This window comes from Mobula birostris, chromosome 2, assembly GCF_030028105.1.
Source record: "Mobula birostris isolate sMobBir1 chromosome 2, sMobBir1.hap1, whole genome shotgun sequence".
Classification (NCBI taxonomy): domain Eukaryota; kingdom Metazoa; phylum Chordata; class Chondrichthyes; order Myliobatiformes; family Myliobatidae; genus Mobula; species Mobula birostris.
In genome coordinates this window covers 178067908-178081585 of record NC_092371.1, presented here as the reverse complement: position 1 = coordinate 178081585, position 13678 = coordinate 178067908, and the positions used below count along the sequence as shown (strand labels likewise).

At 43.9% G+C, this 13678-nt stretch overlaps 1 protein-coding gene across 8 annotated transcripts in view; it reads left to right on the top strand.

The window, feature by feature from the left end:
• Positions 1–2119: 2119 nt before the first annotated feature.
• arhgef10 (Rho guanine nucleotide exchange factor (GEF) 10) overlaps positions 2120–13678 on the top strand; it is a 230160-nt gene continuing 218601 nt past the window's right edge. For all 8 annotated transcript variants that reach the window (XM_072251142.1, XM_072251141.1, XM_072251138.1 and 5 more), the window contains exon 1: positions 2120–2207. The gene's annotated coding sequence lies outside the window, so the exon portion shown is untranslated. The remainder of the gene's footprint in view (positions 2208–13678) is intronic.

The window sequence follows — 13678 nt, the reverse complement described above, 5'->3', positions numbered from 1 at the left end:
AAGATTTTTGGATTTTCTTCCTGTTTAGAAAATATTGTGCACATTTATTTCTACATACCAAAGCACATGACCATCCATTTCCAACATTGTATTTCATTTGCCACTTTCTTGCCCATTCTAATCTGTCTAAGTCCTTCTGCATCCTACCTGTTTCCTCAACACTACTTGGCCTTCCACCAATTTTCGTATCATCTGCAATCTTGGCAACAAAGCCATCTATTCCATCATCTAAATCATTGATATACAGCATAAAAAGAAGCGGTTCCAACATCGAGCCCTGCAGAACGCTACTCGTCACTGGCAGCCAACCAGAAAAGGATCCTTTTATTCCTACTGTCTGTCTCCTACCCATCAACAAATGCTCTAATCATGCCAGTACCTTTTCTAGAATACCATGGGCCCTTAACTGGGTAAGCAGCCTTATGTGTGGCACCCTAGATCCCATGTGATATAACCTCTAAACCACATCCAAGGCCATGTGAACAACAGCTACCACTCTCCCCTCATCAATCCTCTTCATCACCTCTTCAAAAAAAAATGCAGTTTGTGAGATGATTTCCTACACACAAAGCCATGCTGACTATTCTTAATGAGACATTGCCTGATGAATCCTGTACCTTAGAATCACTTTGAGGAGAGGGGATCTGAGGAATAATTGTTTTTGACAAATAGGGGCATCAGAATCTGGTTCATTGCAGTCTGATCTTCACCATGTTTACAAGGATCGGGCTGTCTCAACAGCCCTCAATGCACCCGAACCCACAGTCACCATTGTGGACGCAAGATCACTCTTCCAGGCATCTACGAAGACCAAAGTTGTAGGTCCGTTGTCTGAGAGTCTGGTGGCCAAGACCAGAGGTTGGAGGCTTATCAGTGGGTGGGGTGGATGGTTGGGAAAAGGGGTTGTTTTGCTGAACATTGTGGCCACGCTATGTTGGTGCTGGAATGTGTGGCAACACTTGCAGGCTGCCCCCAGCACATCCTTAGGTTTAGTTGGATACCTCAGTCACAGATCAGGTACAGGCACGAACCACGAGTGGGTTCCAACAGAATTTTCAAACCTCCAGTGATTCAGATACAGATTAGTTTGTTGTCACACACCAGGGTGCAGTGAAATTCCTCACTCATGTGAAGTTCACAATGTGCATGGTGTTAGTAAATACAGCGATAGCCAATTAACAGCACATCCCACACTCCCCTACCATCCCCACATCCTCTTACCACCACTCCTCCTCCCTCCATTCCATTGCCTTCCTTTCTCTCCTCCCCAGTCCCTCACCTTTTTCCACTGTTCCCCACCTCACATTCTCTCCACAATTTCTCATAGTCTCACCCTCTCCCTTTCCCGTTCTTCCACTCCCCCCTCCCCCACACTCTTTCCCCATTCTCATTAGCCCCTTTGTTTTTCCACCACTCCCCAACTCCCCTCTTGCCCCATTCTTTCTCCTGCCCTCTCACTCTCCCCCACCTCTTTCCTATTCCCCCTACTTTCCCCCACCAACCCCATCCCTCCTCACACCCTCTCCCTGTCCCCCATTCTTCCATCTTCTCCATTCCCTTATGTCCCACTGCCTCACAACCATTCCACCCTCTCCCATTCCTCCTCTACGTACACCCATTCCCCTTCTCTCCAACCCTCTCACTCCATCCCATCCACCTGTTCGCCCTTCTCTTCTCAACTCTTTCCCACCCCTACCCTCACCATCCCCCTCTCCCATCCAATACCCACTCTTCTCCGCCCTTCCCACCATACCCTCCCCTCTCCTCCCACCCCACCCTCTCCTTATCGCCTCCCCCCCACCCCACCCTCTCCTTTTCGCTTCTGTCTCCACCCCCCGTCCCGTCCCGTCCCGTCCCAACCCACCCCGCCTCCTATTTTAGCTCAATGATACACATAAGAAATCCAGACACACACATCCTAGAGGAACTCAGCAGGTCCGGCAACATCTCCGTGAAGAATACTGAATTGCCATTTCAGGCCAGGACCCTCCCCACACACTGCTCGACCCTGCCGAGTTCCTGCAGCATTTTGTGGGTTTCTACTCGTCGCTCCCTTGACTACGCTAATTGATTGACGTGTAGATGAACCAATGGGAGGCTGCGAAGGCGTAGCTGAAGCCGGTGAGTGGCGGCGCGGGGCAGGCAGTGAGCTGGGGCCAGCGGCCGGAGTTTATCCCAGTGCCGGGAACTCGGAGCTGACATCGTTGGTAAGTGCGGGCCTGTATCTCTATCCCAGGCCAGCTGCGGGGGTCCAACTACCTTCTTGTGGGGTTAAAGTCGAGATTTGTCCCAGTTTGTGTCGATTTGTGCAGGGAGAAGGGGGAAAGGGTGGAGAGGTGGGAGGGGAGGGAGTGGGAGAAGTGAGGGAGGGAGGAGAGTTAGACAGATGTCGGAAAAAAGAGGGAAGCGGGAGGGAGAGGGAGGTGACGGAGGGTGGGAGAGAGATGGGGGGAGAAAGTGGGGAGGGGTGGTGAGGGAAAGGCTGAGTTTGATTTTGCAGACCACTTTGTGCTGAGTGTGACGCTGGAAGGAAAGGTTGCCTGTTGTTTTAGCTGTGAGGTTGGATGTCTCGGTCACGTTTGGAAGTTTTCACGGGGTGGGCACTCTGCACCCTGTTGTCGCGCACACTGGAGTGGAATGACGCCTTGTGACTCCCGTTGTATCCCAGTTACAGGGAATTTCTGCCGTGAACAGTTACATTCTTAACGGAACCTCACGTTATTTAGCAAATCCCAGTTTTAAAGACAATTGTGTCAATCTGGGGAGGTGGAAAGGGGTGAGGGTTTAAGGGCGGGAGAGTTTCAATCCAGCAACAACAGTGAAGGATTCTCAGAAATAAAGTTTTTTCATTCAATTGTTGTGAATTTGTTTCTGTGAAACCGGGCATTCCAGGGTCTGTTACATTGTTTAATAGAGCATCCTTGACCATGACAGAACCAGATTGCTTATTTCTGACACGTGACGTGAAATGTGTTGTTGCATAAAGATATAAAATTACTTAAAGTTGCAAAAAAATGCGAAATAAAGGAATGGCAAGATGTTTATAGGTTAATGCACCTTTCAGAAATCTGATCTCGGAGGGAAAGGACTTGTTCCTGGATCATTGAGTGCGGGTCTTCGGGCTCCTGTACTTTGCTCGCCAAAGGTAGTAACGAGAGGAGGGCATGTCCCTCGTGGTAATAAACTTTAGTGATGGATGCTGCCTTCTTGAGGTGCCGCCTTTTGCAGATGTCCTCGGTGGAGCCCATTTGTCATCAGCAGCGATTGTCAAGTTCCGGTGCGGCTGATTACCCGTCGGGCGTATCTACTTTCTACGGTGCGGTTACAGGGAAATAACTCTGTTCCCCAAATGCTGACTTTCACGTTGTGGCACATCTGTATGTACTGTATTCTGGGTACGGCAGGCTGAGAAACGAACTCAAAGGGTCAGGAGTTTTCTGACAAACTTTCCAGCCGCCAGCAGTTGGAACTTTGCCACTGGACCAAACAGAGTCAGAGCAGTATTCCAGGCAGGGTCCGTCACTCTCAAGCCCAGTCTGCAGCTCTGTATCTTCCCTATACTTCAATATTTTCCTCAATAACCAGTGCCTGAAAACCCTGCAGATTATGCCCAGTGTGGAGGATCGCTCTGTGTTTATACATTGAGTCTCGGTGTGAAAAGCACACACGCCTGGTACTGTTCCCTCACAACCTGCGCTTCACCAGCTCCTGATCTTTCAAACTAGTTTGCTAGGATTCCATAATTGCATAGAGAAATACTTTGAAATTCTGGTTCTTGGATGTAGGTCTGGTCTCGGAAATATTGCATAATAATTAGTTTTTTAAGAGTCAGAGTCATACAGCACAGAAACAGGCCCTTCGGCCCAACATGTCCATGCCTGACCAAGTTGCCTACTTGAGTGAGTCCCATTTGCCTGCATTTGGCCCTCATCCCTCTAAACCTTTCCTATCAACTACACTGTCCAAGTGCCATTCAGACGTTGTTATTGTACCTGACTCAAACAGTTCCTGTGGCATTTCGTTCCGGATACAGGTATGGGCCGCACCTTGTGTGGAAAATGTTGCCCCTCAGGTCCTTCTTAAATCTTTCCTCTCACACCTTAAATCTATGCATCTTCTGTCTTGGGGAAAAAAAGACTGTGACCATCTATCTTATCTATGCCCCTCATGATTTTATAAATCCCTATACAATCACCTCTCAGTCTCCTTCAGTCCAGAGAAAATGGTCCCAGTCAATGCAGTCTCCCCTTACAACTCAAACCGTCTGGTCCCAGTGACATCCTTAAAAATCTTTCCTGAAGCCTCTCTAGCGTAATCACGTCCTTCCTATAGTATGGTGATTAGAACTACAAACAATATTATTTTTGATAAGTTGGAAGCAATATTTTAAAGATCAAGCAAAGTGGCTGTTGTGCTGCACCAGAACAATCCCCCAACCTTGACGCTATTTTAGTGCATTGTTGGATTCCAGTGGTAAAAAATGTGGTACTAGTCGTCACTGGTGTGATAACTAACTGAATCTGTGGTTTGTTATATTTTGTCTCTGAGGCCTTGATAATTATCAAAACTGTGATGTCTAGGGAGTGGCGCTAAAATCCTTTGTGTTACAGTGAGTGCACAATTCGTGTCATAAGTGGAATGTCTGTACTTAGCAAGCCTTGATGCCGTGCTGTTGTGGAGGTACAGTATCAGGATTAGGCACAGCGAATCAGAATCGGAATCAGGTTTATCACGGCATATGTCGTGAACTTTGTTAACTTTACAGCAGCAGTACAATGCAATATAATAGGAAAATGAATTACAGTAAATATAGTTAAATTAAATAGTGCAAAAATAGAAATAAATAGGTAGTGAGGTAGTGTTTATAGGTTCAATGTCCATTTAGGATTCGGATGGCAGAGGGGAAGGAGCTGTTCCTGAATCATTGTGTGTGCCTTCAGGCTTCTGTACCTCCTTCCCAATGGTAACAATGAGAAGAGGACATGCCCTGGCTGTTGAGGATCCTTAATGATGAATGCCACCTTCCAAAGGCACCGCTCCGTGAAGATGTCTTGGGTGCCACGGAGGCTAGTACCCAAGATGGAGCTGCCTCATTTTGCAAGTTTCAGCAACTTCGATCTTGTGCTGTCACCCCACCTCCTAACGGTGATGCAGATAGTCAGAATGCCCTACACGCTACACTTGTAGAAGTCTTTGAGTGGTTTAGTTTACAAACCAAATCTCCACAAACTCCTAATAAAATATAGTCGCTGTCTTGCCTTCTATATAGCCTCATCAATGTGTTACATCCGGGTTAGGTCCTTAGATACTGACATCACATCACATTTTGGATTCAACGATGGCTTGCCAGAGAAGACAGAAGGTGGTGAAGGAGTGCTCTTTACCAGTGCTGGGATTTCTGTGATATATACATACAGATAAACTGATCAGTAAGTTTGCTGATGAGACGTGAAGTGGCAGAGATGTGGAAAGTGAAGAATGTCAAAGAATACAGCGGGATATCCATCAGTTGCAGAGACAGGCAGAAAAATGGCAGATGGAGCTCAAAGTAAAAGAATTTCAATGTCAAAGTAAAATTTATTATCAAAGTTCACTTACATATTATATACTAACTTGAATTTCATATTCTTGCAGGCATTTAGAGGAAAATAAAAATATATAATAGAACATGAAAAACCATACACAGACGACAGACAATGTGCAGAAGAAGACAAGTTCAAATAAAAATAGCAAATAATAGTGAGAACATGAGTTGTAGAGTGCTTGAAAGTGAGTCTATAGGTTGTGAAATTGGTTCTGATTTGAGGTGAGTGAAGGCACCCACACCAGTTCAGGAGCCTGATGGTTGAAGGCCAATAACTGTTCCTGAACCTAGTGGTGTGGGACCTAAGGCTCATGTACCTCATGTCCAATGGTAGCAGCAAGAGAGCATGGCCTGGAAGGTGTGAGATCCTTGATGTTGCTTTCTTGTAGCAGCACTCTTTGTAAATGTACTCAGTGGTGGGGAGGACTTTGCCTGTGATGGACTGGACTGTATTCACCATTTTCTGTAGCCTTTACCTTTCCTGGGCATTGGTGTTTCCATACCAGGCTGTGATGCGACCAGTTAGTTCAGATAACTGTGAGGTGTTTCACTTTAGGAGGTCAAATATAAGGGTAAAGTGTACAAAAAAAAATGATGGGACCCTTAACAGCACTGAATTACAACCATGAGACATAAGAACAAAATTAAGCCATTTGGCCCATCGGGTCTGCTCCACCATTCCATCATGGCTGATTTATGAACCTCATTCTCCTGTCTTCTCACTGCAACCTTTGAAACTCTTACTACTCAGGAACATATCAACCTCTGCTTATGGATCTTGTGGTCCAAGTCCATAAATCCCTGAAAGTGGCAATAAAAGAAGATTGGATGATAAGGAAGACATATGGAATATTTGTCTTAATTGATTGGGGCATTGGATTGTCACAGGAAAGTAGCATTCATCATCAGGAACCCCCACCACACAGATCATGCTCTGTTCTCGCTGCTGTCATAAGGAAGAAGGTACAGGAGCTGCAGGATTCACACCATCAGGTTCAGGAACAGTTATTACCCCTCTACTGTCAGGCTCTCCCCCCCCACCATTCCTGAAATGTTGTCACAGCCTATGGACTCACTTTCAAGGACTCTTCATCTCATGTTCTTGATATTTATTGCTTATTTATTTATTACTATTACTTTTTTTTGTATTTGCACAGCTTGTTGCCTTTTGTACAATGTTTGTCCACCTTGTTGGTGAGGTCTTTCATTAATTCTATTATGGTTATTGGATTTATTGAGTATGCCCACAAGGAAATGAATCTCAGGGTGACATGGTGTATGTATATGGTGACATATATATATATTGATAATGAATTTACTTTAAACTTGAACTTAACCTTTGAGTCTGGAAGCCATTTGCAGTTGTATAAACAGTTAGTTGGCCCACACCTGGAGTATTGTTGCAGTTTTGGTCACCCCATTACAGGAAGAGTGTGGCAACTTTGGAGAGGGTGCAGAAAATTTTTAGCAAAACACTGTCTTGATCAGAGAGTAGTAACTGTAAGGCGAGTTTGGAAAACTCAAATTGAGAGAGTCTTTTTCCCAGGGTAGGTTTGTCAAATACTGGTGGGCATCACTTTAATTTATACCTGAATGATTTTTTGGATATTTGACACATAATTTCAGTTAAAGGGGGTGGAGTCAGTGGGGACTAGAATGTGCTGTTATAACGATGACATGTTGTCATTTCAAACCAAAGTTGGCATAGGCTCTGACGTCTCCATGGATACGTAGCTCCTTCATAGTGTGCATTGTTACAGACTCTGTGAATGGAATCAAATCCAAGTTTGATGATTTGTTGAGAATGTTGACTAGTTATGAACTACTTTTTCTGTAACAAATGTACTGTGAGAATGTTTGGTCTTTTTGAGTGAGATGTAACTGAGTTTTCTGTTTGGCTATAACTGCTGCTCAATAACTTCACTGGATAGCAAAGGATATTTGTGCTGAGAAGAACTCAATGATTCAAAGTTCCATCTTCTGGATTCCTAGAGTCATAGAGTCTTAGAGCTACAGCACGAAAGAAGGCGCTTCTGCTCATCTGGTCTGTGCTGAACTGTTATTCTGCCTGGTCCCATCAACTTGCACCTGGACCTGGACCACAACCCTACATACCCTTCCCAGCCATGTGCTTATGCAAGCTACTGCTGAATGTTGAAATCGGGCCCATATCCACCATTTCCACCAGCAACTCCTTTCACACTGACACCGCCCTCTGAGTGCAGAAGTTCCCCTTAAATATTTCACCTTTCACCTTTAACTCATGATCCCTAGTTCTAACCTCACCCCACCTCAGTGGGAAAACCCTACCTAATCCCTCATAGTTCTGTAAACCTCTAACATATCCCCTCTCTTTCTCCTTTGGTCTAGGGAATAAAGTTCTCATCTATTACCCTATAATTCAAGTCCTAAAGTCCCAGCAAAGTTCCTCCTTTCCGATCTTTTAACGTGATTATCATTTTGGCTTGCTGGATGACACAACAATGTCAGAAATTGGTCACCAGCCTTGAACAGAAATTATCTTGCCCTTTTATGCTGTTTTTTCCATAAAAGAAATAAAAGAAACACCTTGTTTGTGGTTCGACTGAAGTGGGGATGAGGGAGGTGGAAGCAGGATTTCAGTTTGTTTTTTTCATGTGGTTCAGAGTTGTTACTAAACCAGTGATACTACTGTACTGGTATTCAGGGTGCTTTGGAGCTCTTTATGCAGGTATCAGTGTCAGGGGGTTGTAACAGAGACTATACAGTTGTTGAAAACTTCAAAGCAACTATTATAAAATAATATTTTACTCTCAAGTACTTTTCATGTGTGACCAATGTGCAGAATTTGTTTAGAAAAAAACAGTATTTCCCATTCTGTGCAGCCTTGATTATTTGCACCTTGCATCACAACTTGCATCGTTTCCAAAGTCAAAATGGAGTTTATTGTCATCTGCACAAGTGCATGTGTGCACTGGTGCAATGAAAAACATGGCACGTTATCAGCTAGGCATTATTCACAATAAAACATAAATTAAACATAAAATATAGACAATTTATACCACAAGGAGCTATAGCTTTATGAAGTGGTTGCCAATCCACTTTGGTCTGTGGATAAAGCTTGCAGACGAGAGTGCAGAAGGAATGTGGTTTTAGAGTAACTGTTAGTGACTGGAATGGCCTTGTTCTAGGTAGCTCCCTGGAGGTGTGTTGATTGGTTACCAGTACCAAGAAGGCAGACCATTGCTTCTACTTTCCCAGAAGGTTAAAGAAGTTCAACATGTCCCCAGTGACTCTAACCAATCTTTATTGATGCACCATAGAAAACATCCGATCCAGATATACAGTATTACAGTTCGGTACAGCAACAGCTCTGCAAGTGACCTCGGGAAACTGCAGAGAGTTGTGGGCACAGCTCTCAGCACAGCACAGGAGCCAGCCTCCCCCTGTAGACTGTGTCGACACTTCTCACTGCCTCAGTAAAGCAGACAGCCTAATCAAAGAACCTGCCACCCTGGATATTTCCTCTCCCATTGGGCAGAAGTTACAAAAGCCTGAAGGCACATACCACCAGGCTCAAAGTCAATTTCTACCCTGCTTTTTTAAAACTATGGAATGGACTGGTATGATAAGGATGAACTTGATCTCCTAATCTATGTCCTCATCTCCCTTGCTCCTTATTTGTCTCCCTGCACGGCACTTTCTCGGTAACTGCAGAAACCTAGATTATTTCTACTCTTTACAGAGGTATCCTACAACTTACATTACAGACTTACTCTCAAGGACACCCTACAACTCCTGATCTCAGTATTATATGCTTTTATTTGCTGTTTGTCTTTTGCACATTGTTTGCTTATTTATCTTTGTTTATTTGCACTTGGGAGTCCTCGTGCAGGATTCCCCAAAGGTGTATCTATAAGTTGAGTCGGTGGTAAGGAAGCCAAATGCAATGATAGCATTCATTTCGAGAGGACTAGAATATAACAGTGAGGATGTAATGCTGATGCTTTATAAGGCATTATTCAGACTGCACTTGGGTTCCAGTGAGTAGTTTTGGTCCCCTTATTGAAGAAAAGATGTGGTCTCATTGGCGAGGGTCCATAGGCAGTTCACAAGTGTGATCCTGGGAATGAACGGGTTAACATATGAGGAGTGCTTAATGGCTCTGGGCTTGTACTTGCTCAAGTTAATAAGAATGGAGATGGGAAGGCTCATTGAAACCTGTTGAATATTTAAAAGCCTGGATAGGATAGCTGTGGAGAGGATGCTTCCCGTAGTAGGAGTGTCTAGGACCAGAGGGCACAGCTTCAGAATTGAAGGACGTACATTTAGAACAGAGACGAGGAAGAATTTTTTTGCTCAAGGGCTGGGAAGCTGTGGAATTCATTGCCATTGATGGCTATGTAGGCCATCACTGGGTGTATTTAGAGTGGAGTTTGGTAGGTTACTAATTAGTAAGGGCATCAAAGGTTACAGGGAGAAATCAGGGGAATGGGTTTGAGAGGGATATTAAATCGGCCATAATGGAATGGCGGAGCACTCGATGGTCTGAATGTTCTAATTCTACTCCTTGGACTTATGGTACAGATTGTTTGTACAATCTATTGTATTTTTTTCCTGTAAGAAAATGAATCTCAGAGTAGTATATGGTAACATACACGTACTTTGATAATAAATATTGATATTGAATAGGTTAAGACTTTATTCCTTAGAACATAGAAGATTGAGAGGAGATTTGATAGAGGTACAACCAGAATTCATGGGTGAAGGGTGAAAGGTGAAAAGTTTAAGGAGAAACTTCTTCACTCAGAGGGTTGTGAGAGTGTGGAATGAGTTGCCAAGCGGGATCGATTTCAATGTTTAAGAGAAGTTTGGATAGGTACATGGATGGTAGGGTATGCAGGGCTGTGGTCCCATTGCAGGTCGATGGGAGTAGGCAGTTTAAAAGTTTTCGGCATGGACGAGATGGGCCAAAAGTCCTATTTCTGTGCTGTACTTCTCTATGATTCTATGGCTCTTAAAGTTTCTTTGAATTTTAATAAAACCACATTTTAAAGGCTCCTATTATTACTGTAAATATTGCTGAATTCTGCATTGTTTTCCCTTGTTTTACCTCAATGTACTGATGTATGGAATGATCTGTCTGGATGGCAGGCTAACAAAAGCTTTTCATTGAATGTATCTTGGTAGATGTGACAATAATAAATCAATTACCAATTATACTGGTAACTTTTCATTAACCCGGCTGATATCAGTAACGCCACTTGGGAGTACAAGCTTGGATCTGATTGCACAGAGCACTTCTGGTAACTAGATAATTTCACCTATTCCCCATGTTTTCTTTTGCAATGCCAGTTTTCTGTCACCTAATATTACAGAAGCCGCAGCTGGAGATGGGTCCACCCTGCACAGCAGGCGGCAGTGGGTATGCCCTGCATGGCAGGAGGACAGTCGATTCTGCGACTACGACCACTTCTGCTGGTCAGACTGACCTGGCACCTGCTGTGAGAGTGGCCCTAGCCCCTGCGATGTTGCCTCTAATGTACTTGTCCAAACCCGCTGGATCAGTGAGACATTCATTCTTCCTTCTCAATCTCTTCTCCTTTCACTCCGAAAATTCAGAAGTTCTAATCGTTCAGCCTCAGGGTTGGCATTGGGTCAGAAGGTGAATCGGAAACTCAGAATTCAAAGTCAGATGTGTATCCTGAACCAGGGTCAGGGTCAGGAATGTGGGAAAGTTTGTTAGTGAGGCTGGGGTCGGGAGCTGGAGCACCAGGAATGAGGAATGTGGGAATGTTTGGGCTGGAGCCAGCAGCTGGATTGTTGGTCTGTTTCCCACTCTCTTTAACATCTGGCAGATGCTTAGTGCTGCTATGTGTAAACCCGCACTGGGCTTGTACGCAAACTTGGTTCAATAGCTGACTCTGCTAACAGCCATGTGACTCGGATGGGAAGGCCACCTTTCACAAACAACACGTCTTAGATTGGTATGATTTGGGTTCAAGCAAACAGGAACGTTGTGATATTCCGATTAAAGAAACCTGTGTGAATGCTGTGTAAGTACTGCCCTTACATACGTGATTATCAATTGGCAAGAAATAGCAGATCGTATACCGCATAAAATTACAAAGAAAATATATTTCACAAACAAGAGAAAATCTGCAGATGTTGGAAATCTGAGCAACACACACAAAATGCTGGAGGAACTCAGCAGGCCAGGCAGCATCTAGGGAAAAAAGTACAGTTGACATTTCCATACTGTTTTCCATAGATGCTGCCTGGCCTGCTGAGTTCCTCCAGCAATTTGTGTGTGTTGCTAGCAAATATATCTACTAATTTCAGCTTTATCAAACAGTTATTAAGAGAAAGAAAAGAAATATATAAAAGGGCCCATTATAGTTCAACCAGTCTAAACATGCACATAATCATTGGAGCTCGTCTCTTCCAAAGCTGAGCCAAACCCACAGTCTGTGTAAAAGCACCAGCCACAGTCCAAACTTCCCTTGAAGTCCATCTCAAGCAAACTGACATCCTCTCCCCCTCCACACCTCTCTCTCCCCGTTATGGGGAGGAGGCATAAGAATGGGGTTGACAAGAATAAAACATGGGGAATAGGTGACATCAGCCAGGATAGAATGGCAGAGCAAACTTGATGGGCTGAATGCCTAATTCTGTTCCGATGTCTTATGGTCTTATTATGAGGGTTATATCCAGTAATCCAGAAGACTGACAGACTGAGTGCTAGATTATTGGTGAAGTATTGTATTTGGTTACATTACCTTGAACCATCTCAACTTTTACTGTGTTGAAGATATAATGCAAATTTTTAATTTGATAGTCAATGTGAAAAAGGATGCAGCTATGATAACTAAATATGTGAAGAGACTGGGTTACTCTCAGTTTGCCTGCGTAATGGTGGATGTGTTTGTGTAAATGTTACTTGTCAATAATGGTTATGGAAACACCAACACGCACAATTATCCAAGTTGCACCAATCCTGTAGATCACCAGTTCCTTTACAATATATAATGATAGATTATCAAATTATTCATCCTTGGCACAGAATTGTGATACGCAAGTGTTTTCTTGGCATGTGGCATCTTGGCAAGTTTCTTCTATACTTGACCGAGCAACTGCCAAAAATAAGCAGCATGTGTTTAACTCATTTATTAACAATTAAACTTGCATGAAGTTATGGTAAAATTATGTGGGTACGCTTCAATGATATGGATCGCAAAAGTAGAAGTTTTACCAAGTTAATCCTGCAACTAATGATTTCATAAAGCACTCGTCTGAAATCAGTTTTATTTTTTTGCTGAGTTCTGGTATTCTATAACTTAATTGTGTTGAAAGCAACTACTGAAGCTTCATTCATGTTTTAAGAGCTGTTGTTATTTCCATAAAAATTGTTGAATTTGGTCTTGATTTTAAACAAAACTTGCAAGCAGTGTTAGGTACAATCCAATATCTTCCCTCACCCATCACAATCTGTACTCATCTCAAATAATGTTCCTGGGTGGGTTGCTCTTCCCTCACCCATCACCATCGACGATTCCCTCAGGCAGTGTTCCTGGGTGTGTTGCTCTTCCCTCACCCATCACCATCAATGATTACCTCAGGCAGTGTTCCTGGATGGGCTGCTCTTCCCTCACCAATCACCATCGACAGTTCCCTCAGGCAAGTGTCCCTGGGTGGGTTGCGGAAGCCTGTAGGTAGTGTTAGTTATGCTCCAATCTCTTTCTTTTTCCATCGCCGTCTGTGGTCACCTCAGACAGTGCTTCTGAGGTTCAAAGGAATAAGCACTCAGTTTGTCCCTCAGAATCTGTACTGGGCTTTCCTCTCTGACTGGGACTTGCTGCTGTTGAATGTCATTAAGAAGTGAACAGAGATGTGGGTCCCATTGATAGGGCCAAGGCGAGGAGTATCTACACTGGGAGCCGGTGAAACAGCTGCTTGGGTCAGAGATTACTGACTGCTAATGATTTTATGGATTGTTCTTTCACACGGGGGAAGAAAAATAACTTCATAAAGGACAATGCACTCTGGAGAAGCATTTAAGCTTGAATTCCTCTGTGTTTATCTTTTCTGCCAATCTACAGCAGCCGTTGTGTAGAT